Source organism: Copadichromis virginalis, linkage group LG2 (genome assembly GCF_057382275.1).
Source record: "Copadichromis virginalis isolate Kocher_CV1m ecotype Utaka linkage group LG2, C_Virginalis_male_GT1.1, whole genome shotgun sequence".
NCBI classification, from domain to species: Eukaryota; Metazoa; Chordata; class Actinopteri; order Cichliformes; family Cichlidae; genus Copadichromis; species Copadichromis virginalis.
Genome location: NC_140619.1, coordinates 16844404 through 16853909, shown reverse-complemented (window position 1 = coordinate 16853909; position 9506 = coordinate 16844404).

Here is a 9506-nt window from a genome sequence, read left to right as displayed (position 1 = left end):
ATTAGTCAAGGTTTTTAGTTTTTCTTTTGTAAAACAACTGATTACTTCAAGTGAAAAATGTAATTGTTGCATTATGTTATGTTGTTTTTTGTTTTCTTTTTAAAGTTTGAGTTTCACTGTCCCGAGTGTGGTGCTTACCACGGGGACTACTGTTGCCTTCACTCTCCACAGGCTCTGGTATTTTTTGATCATCCTTAGGGTGATCCTTACCAAATGAAAGCAACCTGGTGTAGCTTTCATTTGGTATTACTACATCTACACTATGACCTTATTCCTTCTCTGCTATGTCCATTTGGTTGCCCAGTTTGTCCGTCTCTATCTGGAAGTCCCACAGAATTTTAGACTGGTCTGCTGACAATCCTGCACAGTGCTGTTATGTGCTGGGTTGAAGTGTTTTTTTTCTACTGACTAAAGAGCTTTTTTTCTTCCTTCCTTGTGTTTATGTACAAGACAGAGGTGGAGTCTCTTGTTTCTGATGCAGCACCAGTCTGGAACTGTCTGTCCTTTAATGGCTGGGTGAGGGAAGTGGCAAACACACACACACACACTGTAGCAAAGAGTATTTACCTGAGTTTGCCCCCATCATCTGTTGGCTATTTCATTTCTCTCATGGGTCACATCTTTTTCAGCAAAGGGTGAATTCCTAAGAGCAGGGGGAGCAGATAGAGAAAAAGTGGCCACGTAAAATAAAAGTGAAGAGCAGAATGTGGACAGTCTCACAGAATATTTGGTCCTAATTTTGGAAAGCCAAGGAAAAATATGCAAACTTAAGTCTTGGTAGAACACAGAATTCTAGTATAACACTAATATGGCTAAACACTATAATATGTGGTAAGATTAGATGTTCAGGCTACATTTACATTTGATTTAATAAAGGTTTGTATTTTACTGTCATTCAAAATAGTGTACACTCTTGAGATCAGGCATTGTTGTCAAAGCTTTCCTGAAAAGGGTTCTTTAAATTAGCCTTTAGATCACCTGTAGATAATAAATGACCCACAATTTCAAATTAGCTAGTAGTACCTAAACTGCTGTAAAGCAGACCCTTTTCCTGGGATATATTATTGTAGGGTCTACCTTACAATATTAAGCGTCTTGAGGTGACTGTTGCTGTGGTTTGGTGCTGTATAAAAAAAATGAAATTGAAATTGAAGGATGCATCAGATATACAGTATGCTTTGCAGCCCACCCAATCCCAGGATTTATTGCAAGCCAATCACAGCAGATTTTTTTCCCAAAACATGGTGAAGTGAAGCAGCCAAGAAATAAAGTATTGGGTGTAATCCCTTTTCATGACTGCATCCTTGCTGCGGACACGTACAATACAGAATACAAAAAAATGTGTGTAATGCAAACACAGAATGTTGTTTTCTTTTTTGACACTTCGTCAGTTGATCAGCTACTTTAATCTGGAATAAAGGTTGCCACATTATTTAGTACCAGAGGCTGAGTTTTACGATTATTACATTTAATGAGCAGCTGTCCTAATTGAGTCTTTTGAGTTGATGTAATAGGATAAAATTGGAATCTCCTTAATACCTGAACAAGCTGAAATTAGAAAATGAATTAGAAAGGTTACATTTTCTGAAATTTAGTATACTTATAAAAATAAGCATTTAAGTACTAGAAAAGGCAATCAAATCAATCAGTGTATTGTGAAAGCTAGCTAAACACTGAAATGTAATAGTAGAAGTGATACATAGAACAAGATTAGTCTTTTTAAACCTTTGACACTCAGGTTGTCATGGATCGCTGTGTGGCAGGCAGGAGGAGGACCCAAATTGCAAAACTCACAGACTCGGGGATGAACTCAAAAATCACAGCTTTAATGCTGGAGAGGCAGAACGTAGGAAATACAAAACTAAACTGGGAAAACTAAATACAAAGCTCGCCAAGGAACAGGGAGGAACACACACAACATGAGGGAGAACGCGACACAGAACTGAGGGAGACGCAGACATAATTACACAGAGGGTTAACGAGGGAAGTGGGAGCACACAGGAAACACAGGTGACACTGATAATCATAACAAGACACGGCAGGAGTGAACACCACACTGACGGGGGACGGGCAAAGTAAAACAGGAAGTACAGAGGTTCAGACAGGAGGAGAGAGCACGGGGAAAACACAGACATAACGGGCTGGGGAAAACATAGAATAAAACACAAGGAGAGACGAGGGCTCACAGATACACAGGGGCACACAGGAGGTAACCAAATAAGGAACATCTTAACTAAATAACCAAGGCATAACTAGGGAATAAAATACAAAACACACAAAAACTGAGAATACTGGGCCCACATGGCCCAGGACCATGACATCACCCCCCCCCCCCCCCCCCCCCTCAAGGGCTGGCTCCCGACAGCCCAAACCCGTGAACCAAAACACGACAAACAGAAAACAACCCACCCAGGGCGGGAGGCGGGGGACCAGGACGGAGGGCCCAGAACAGGAAACAAAACAGCCGACAGAAAACACAGGAGCACATGACAACAGTCCAAGCAAAGTTCAGGGGGTCGGCCTGGAGGGCGGCAATACAACAGGCCACGCCCTCTCACATCAGGAGGCCGACCCGGAGCCCGCAGGCACAAGAGTTCAAGGGTCATATGGTCGGGGGGCCGACCAGGCGGGTGACACAGGTGATAGAGCCGGTCTGGAGGCCAGCCGTGCGGAAGGCAACGGCGGCGATAACATAGAGACAGGTCAGGGGGCTGGCCGCGCGGAAGGCAGCGGCGGCGGCGAAGGAGACGACGGAGCAGTTCAGGGGACCGACCGCGCGGAAGGCAGCGGCGGCGGCGAAGGAGACGGAGCAGTTCAGGGGGCCGGCCGCGCGGAAGGCAGCGGCGGCTCTCCAGTGTCAGGCGTACTGGCCGAGGCCCGGTGGGCACAGGACCAGTCGAGGCTGGACCAGACGAGGCAGGACCAGATGGTGGCGTGGCAGCCACAGGCGACGCTGAAGCAGATGCAGAGGCTGGACCAGGCGACGCTGAAGCAGATGCAGAGGCTGGACCAGGTGACGCTGAAGCAGATGCAGGGGCTGGACCAGGCGACGCTGAAGCAGGTGCAGGGGCTGGACCAGGCGATGCTGAAGCAGATGCAGGGGCTGTACCAGGCGACGGCGTGGGTGGAGACTCCGAGGATGCAGCTGGTGAGGGTGGAGACTCCGAGGCTGCAGCAGGTGGCGGCGTGGATGACACTGCTGCTAACACGGATGAGGTTGCTGGTGGGGCAGCGGGTGGCTGGACGGGCCCCTCGGACCCTCCAGCGGAGACAGGCGGCTGAACGGGCCCCTCGGACCCTCCAGCGAAGACAGGCGGCTGAATGGGCCCCTCGGACCCTCTAGCGGAGACAGGAGGCTGGACAGGCCCCTCGGACCCTCCAGCGGAGACAGGAGGCTGAACGGGCCCCTCGGACCCTCCAGCGGAGACAGGGAGCTGGGCTGCGAACTGGACAGGGAACTGAGCAGTAAACTGAGCTAGTGACCGAACAGGCAATGGAGCAAGAAACTGAGGTGGTAACAGAGCGGATGACTGAGCGGGTAATGGAGCTGCTAACTGTGCTAAATACTGAACTGGTGACAAAAGAAGAAACTGTGCTAATAACTGAGCTACTGACTGCATTATGGACAGAAATGCCAGTTGTAGTGGTAGTTGCGCTTGTGGTTGAGCAGGTGTCTGACTCTGGGCTGCTCTCCTTCTGGGAACAGGAACAGGTGCTAGGCCTAGCTGAACACCAGCCATCCCCACCCGAGGAACAGATACGGGTGCAGGGACGAGCTGGGCTCTGGCTGCCTTTACCCTGGGGGCCGGTGTAGGTGCAGGAGCTAGCTGGACCTCTGCTGCTCCCACCCGAGGGACTGAGACGGGTGCAGGAGTCGGCAGGGTCATGGCTGACCTCACCCAGGGAACCGGAACAGGCACAGGCGATGGCTGGATGTCCATCAACCCCACCCGAGGAGCAGGTACTGTCATGGTCTCCGTGCCTGCCCGGTCGGCCCCACAAGGCTACAATTTCTGTTTCTGTTTTCTCCCTCTCTGCCTGGGCGGAGCTCACTGTGGGCTCCCACCCTTGGCCCACACACACACACCTGACAACACTCACCCATCATCACCGGGAGCACTATTTGAGGCTGGAACACAGATCCTCTCGTCGCTGGATGATTGTACCCCTAACGTTAGTGTTCTCACAGCTCTTGTGCTTCATGTTCGTGATTTGTGATTAGTTGGTGACCTGCCTTCTCGTCTGCCTCAGATTTCCCCCCCGGACCTGCGACCTCCCTGCTGCGGGAACGTGTGTGAGTGTGAGCGAAGAAGACGTGAGCGAGTTACCCTGTGATTCCCCCCGGAGTTTTGGATCCCTTCACTGTACATTTATTGCACTGGCACTGTAAATAAACTACACCTTGGAGATACCTTACCGCTCTGTGTTTGAATCTCTGTACCAGATCGTGACAGGTACGGGTGCCGGGATGAATGGAGCCTCTGCCAGGCTGGGGACAGAAGCAGGGACCACCTGGACCTCAGCCACCCTCTCCCGAGGAACTGATACGGGTGCAAGGGAAAGCTGGGCCCGCGCTGCCCTGGGTACAGGAAGTGGAGGTGGAGAGCGAAGCACAGGAACAGTAACAGACACTGGGAAAACCAAGTTAGTGGAGCCAAACACAGTTTTAGCAAACAGAGACTTATGGCTGGCCACGTTTAGCAACTCCGCTGTTCTTAAGCTGTCCATGCTAGAAGTAGCAGTCTTTAAAACAGTCACAGTACAGAAGGATCCCGGCTTAGCAAAGTCAGGGTCCAAAATTCTTGGCTCAGGAGGAGCGGTTGTAGAAATAGAAGCATTCCTATAGGCTGTTTCCAAATACGCTGGTTGGAGAGCAGCATAGTCCAGGAGTGAAGAAACACCATCCACAGTCTTATACTCAGCAGGTATAGGAGTAGGGGAGTTAACACAGGTGGTGTCTGAGGCAACTGGGTGCGAAACTAACCCAGGAATAGTCAACCTGGGCTCCCTTAGCAGTTTACACATGACGGACGATAACTTGTTGCCCTTAACCTTAACAACTGTGATTGAATGCACAGTCTTAGTGTTTTCACAACCTGAGTTAACAGACATCGCATCAGCTATAGTAAACTCGAGAGGAGCGACATTCTTTATCCCTGGAGAAACAGAGTCAGAGCTAACAGACAAGGCAGGAAAAGCTAAATGTGACAGAGGGTCGACAGTAACCTGAGGAATAGAAAGTGCAGCCTTTGAAGGTTGGAAGACACACAGGTCAGTTTCCAGGTGGTCCCCTCTGGTTTCAGCAGGAACAGGAACCACAGGACTGTTTGTTTTAATATTCGGTTCACAAGTATGCCACTCAAAATTAGTCTTTTGCTTCTCTAAGGTGAGATTATCAGTCTGTGTGTTAATTACTGCTGACCTGGGAGGAGCAGTCACTCTCAAACATGGGCGTGAGGGTAGGTAATGCAGGCTCTGGATTAACCGACCCAGAATCACCAGACACAGAGTTAATGGCTTCTGGGGTGACGCCCATGGAGCTTACAGTGCCAGAATCTTTTAATTCAGCGTGAACAGCAGTCTCTAGGGGGGCAATGAACTCAGTCTCGTGCTTAAACAAACAAACAAAGGCTGAAAAAGGAAGTTCCGGTTCAGAGGAAGGTCGCGCGCTGGACGGATCAATCGGTGGCCGCGTTACAGGATGCACTCGATGGGCATGTTCAGAAACAGCTCCGATGATGATGTCAACGTGTTTACGGAAGCGGTTGTGGGATTCATCGGGAAACTAGCGGATGATACCGTGGAGACAAAGACTATCACAACGTTTCCCAACCAGAAGCCGTGGGTGGATAAAACCATCCGCGACGCTCTGAGATCCCGCACCGCTGCCTACAACACGGGACTCATGACGGGGGACATGGACCGCGTCATATAACGTGCGGAGGGCGGTGAAAGAGGCGAAGCAGCGCTACGGGAGGAAACTAGAGTCACAACTCCAACAGAGTGACTCTAGGAGCCTGTGGCGGGGACTAAGGACAATAACGGACTATAAAGCACCAACAACCGGTATGACGAACGCGGCCGTGACTCTGGCAGACGAGCTGAACACTTTCTATGCTCGCTTCGAGGCTGCAGCTAAGGACTCCAACAATGCTAGTGTTAGCGGCACTAACGGCTGCAGACAGGAAGATACTGCCAGCACCGGAAACGTGCTCGTCATCTCCGAGCATGAAGTAAGGAGAGCCTTCAAGAGAGTGAACACCAGGACAGCAGCAGGACCAGACGGCATCCCAGGTCGTATCCTAAGAGACTGCGCATACCAGCTAGCTCCTGTGTTCACTGAGATATTCAACATCTCTCTATCTCAGTCGGTGATCCCCACATGCTTCAAAGAGTCCATCATTGTTCCTGTCCCGAAGAAACCCCACCCTGCTTCTCTCAATGACTATCGCCCTGTAGCCCTCACCTCAGTAGTGATGAAGTGTTTTGAACGCCTGGTCAGAGACTTCATCATTTCTTCACTACCAGACACACTGGACCCACTACAGTTCGCTTACCGTCCAAATCGTTCCACAGACGATGCCATCTCTCATCTCCTCCACACATCACTCACTCACTTGGACACTAGAAGGGGGAATTATGTTAAAATGCTCTTCATAGACTACAGCTCTGCATTTAACACCATAATTCCCTCCACACTCACCACCAAGCTGGAGCATCTGGGACTCAGCTCATCTATGCGTCTGTGGATCTCCAACTTCCTAACTGGCAGACCACAGGCAGTAAGGATGGGCGGACATGTCTCAGCCTCCACCACTCTCAGCACTGGAGCCCCCCAGGGGTGTGTTCTGAGCCCCCTGCTGTACTCTTTGTACACATATGACTGTGTGGCCACTACCAGCTCCACCACCATCATCAAGTTTGCTGACGACACCGTCGTGGTGGGCCTGATCTCTGATAACAACGAGACGGCCTACCTGAAGGAGATTAGGAATCTGGAGAACTGGTGCCAGAGGAACAACCTCCTTCTAAACGTCAGTAAGACAAAGGAGCTGATAGTGGACTTCAGCACTAAGCAGGAGAGGAACTACCAGACCCCTGTCATCAACGAGTGCCCAGTGGAGAGAGTGGACAGCTTCAAATACCTCGGAGTTCACATCACGCAGGACCTGTCATGGTCCTGTCACATCAACACCGTGGTGAAAAGGCCCGTCAGCGTCTCTACCACCTCAGACGCTTGAGAGACTTCCAACTGCCCTCCAAGGTGCTCAGGAACTTTTACTCCTGCACCATAGAGAGCATCCTGACGGGAAACATCTTAACCTGGTTCGGGAACAACACCATGCAGGACAGACGAGCTCTACAGAGGGTTGTGCGGTCAGCTGAGCGCACCATCCGCTCCGAGCTCCCTGACCTGCACTCAATCTACAGCAGGCGGTGCTGGACCAAGGCCAGGAAGATCGTGAAGGACCTCAGCCATCCCAACAACAGACTGTTCTCTCTGTTGAGGTCAGGAAAGCGATTCCGCTCCCTGAAGACCAACACAGAGAGACTGAGGAGGAGCTTCTTCCCGCAGGCGATACGGTCTCTCAATCACACCACCACACAGTACTGACCCACATATATAGTTCTTACACACACTGGACATTCTGGACATTGTTTTCACTTCATTACTTAAATCACGCTGCTGTTATTGTGTATATGCTGCTGTTATTGTGTATATATTTATTTATATTTCTTCATACATTCTTATATAGTTCTATATGGGGCAGGGATAGCTCAGTAGGTAAAGTGGTCGCCCCATGATCGGAAGGTCGGTGGTTCGAATCCACTTAACGGCTACCCTGAGGTACCCCTGAGCAAGGTACCGTCCCTACACACTGCTCCCCGGGCGCCTGCTTAGTGGGCTGCCCACTGCTTCACTGAGTGAATGGGTCAAATGCAGAGAAAAACAAGTAATTTCCCCATGGGGATCAATAAAGTATCTATTATTATTATTATTATATTGTGTATTTTGTTGTACAGTTATTTTATTTTCAACTTTAAATTATATATTTTATCTTATTCTCCCAGTTAAATTTACCCTTCATTCTAATTTGTGTTGTACAGTTATTTCATTTTTAACCTTAATTTATATTTTATTCCTTCCTAGTTAAATTTACCCTTTTTAATTTTTCATATTTATTTCCTATCTTATTCATAGCCTTTTCCTTTTTTGTTTTCTTTAGGTCACGAGCAGTTGTCCAAGCATTTCACTACATATCGTACTGTGTATGACTGTGTACGTGACAAATAAAATTTGAATTTGAATTTAATAGGTGCGGAGGTGAACTTTGAAACATTATGAGGCCTGGAAACACAGTCATATTCAAACTTATTATTCGTTTCTGATGTATTACGGACCTTAAAAACGGCGGGCTCAGGAGCAGGATATTGTCTGAGTCGGTCTGACTTGGAAGTAGCATCGAAGAAACGGTCAGAGTCACTCACCACTGGAGTTTGCTCAGAAACTTTAGGGCGGCGGCGGCATGAGCGCCGTTCTTTCCAGGGAACTGTGCCGTGAGTTCCCGAGGCTATAGGAGCAGGCACCTCGGAGATGTCGGCTGGCTGAGGCGATGACGGACCGGGCCGCATTGAAGTGACAGGGAGCTTGTGCAGCTCCGAGCGTGGAAGTCCCAGGAAGAGCGCAAAGGACTGCAGCAGGGATAGGCTGCTTGTCGGAGACACGGAATCTCTCCTCGGCCGCCGAGTAACCCTCTTCTTTGCGCAGGACGTGGGCGGCGACTGGGGAGGTGAACCGGAGGAGTTGTGGCAGGCGATAGGCTGAATCCTCCAACTCTTATCACCGTGGGACGATGTGGGGAAAAGGCAGCAGCGTTTGCAGTTTGGAGGCTGCGCGGCCCACCTAGAGCCAATCGAGTCCCATAAAAGGCGGACTCGTGCTCCCGGGCATGCCGAGCCTCCTGCCTTCTCCTCTCGTTAGGGAAGGCGGAGTCTGCCCGCTGCCAGTAATGGACCCGGAGTTTGCTGGGTCCATTACTGGTCGCGTTCTTCTGTCATGGATCGCTGTGTGGCAGGCAGGAGGAGGACCCAAATTGCAAAACTCACAGACTCGGGGATGAACTCAGAAATCACAGCTTTAATGCTGGAGAGGCAGAACGTAGGAAATACAAAACTAAACTGGGAAAACTAAATACAAAGCTCGCCAAGGAACAGGGAGGAACACACAACATGAGGGAGAACGCGACACAGAAGTGAGGGAGACGCAGACATAAATACACAGAGGGTTAACGAGGGAAGTGGGAGCACACGGGGAACACAGGTGACACTGATAATCATAACAAGACACGGCAGGAGTGAACACCACACTGACGGGAGACGGGCAAAGTAAAACAGGAAGTACAGAGGTTCAGACAGGAGGAGAGAGAGCACGGGGAAAACACAGACACAACGGGCTGGGGAAAACATAGAATAAAACACAAGGAGAGACGAGGGCTCACAGATAC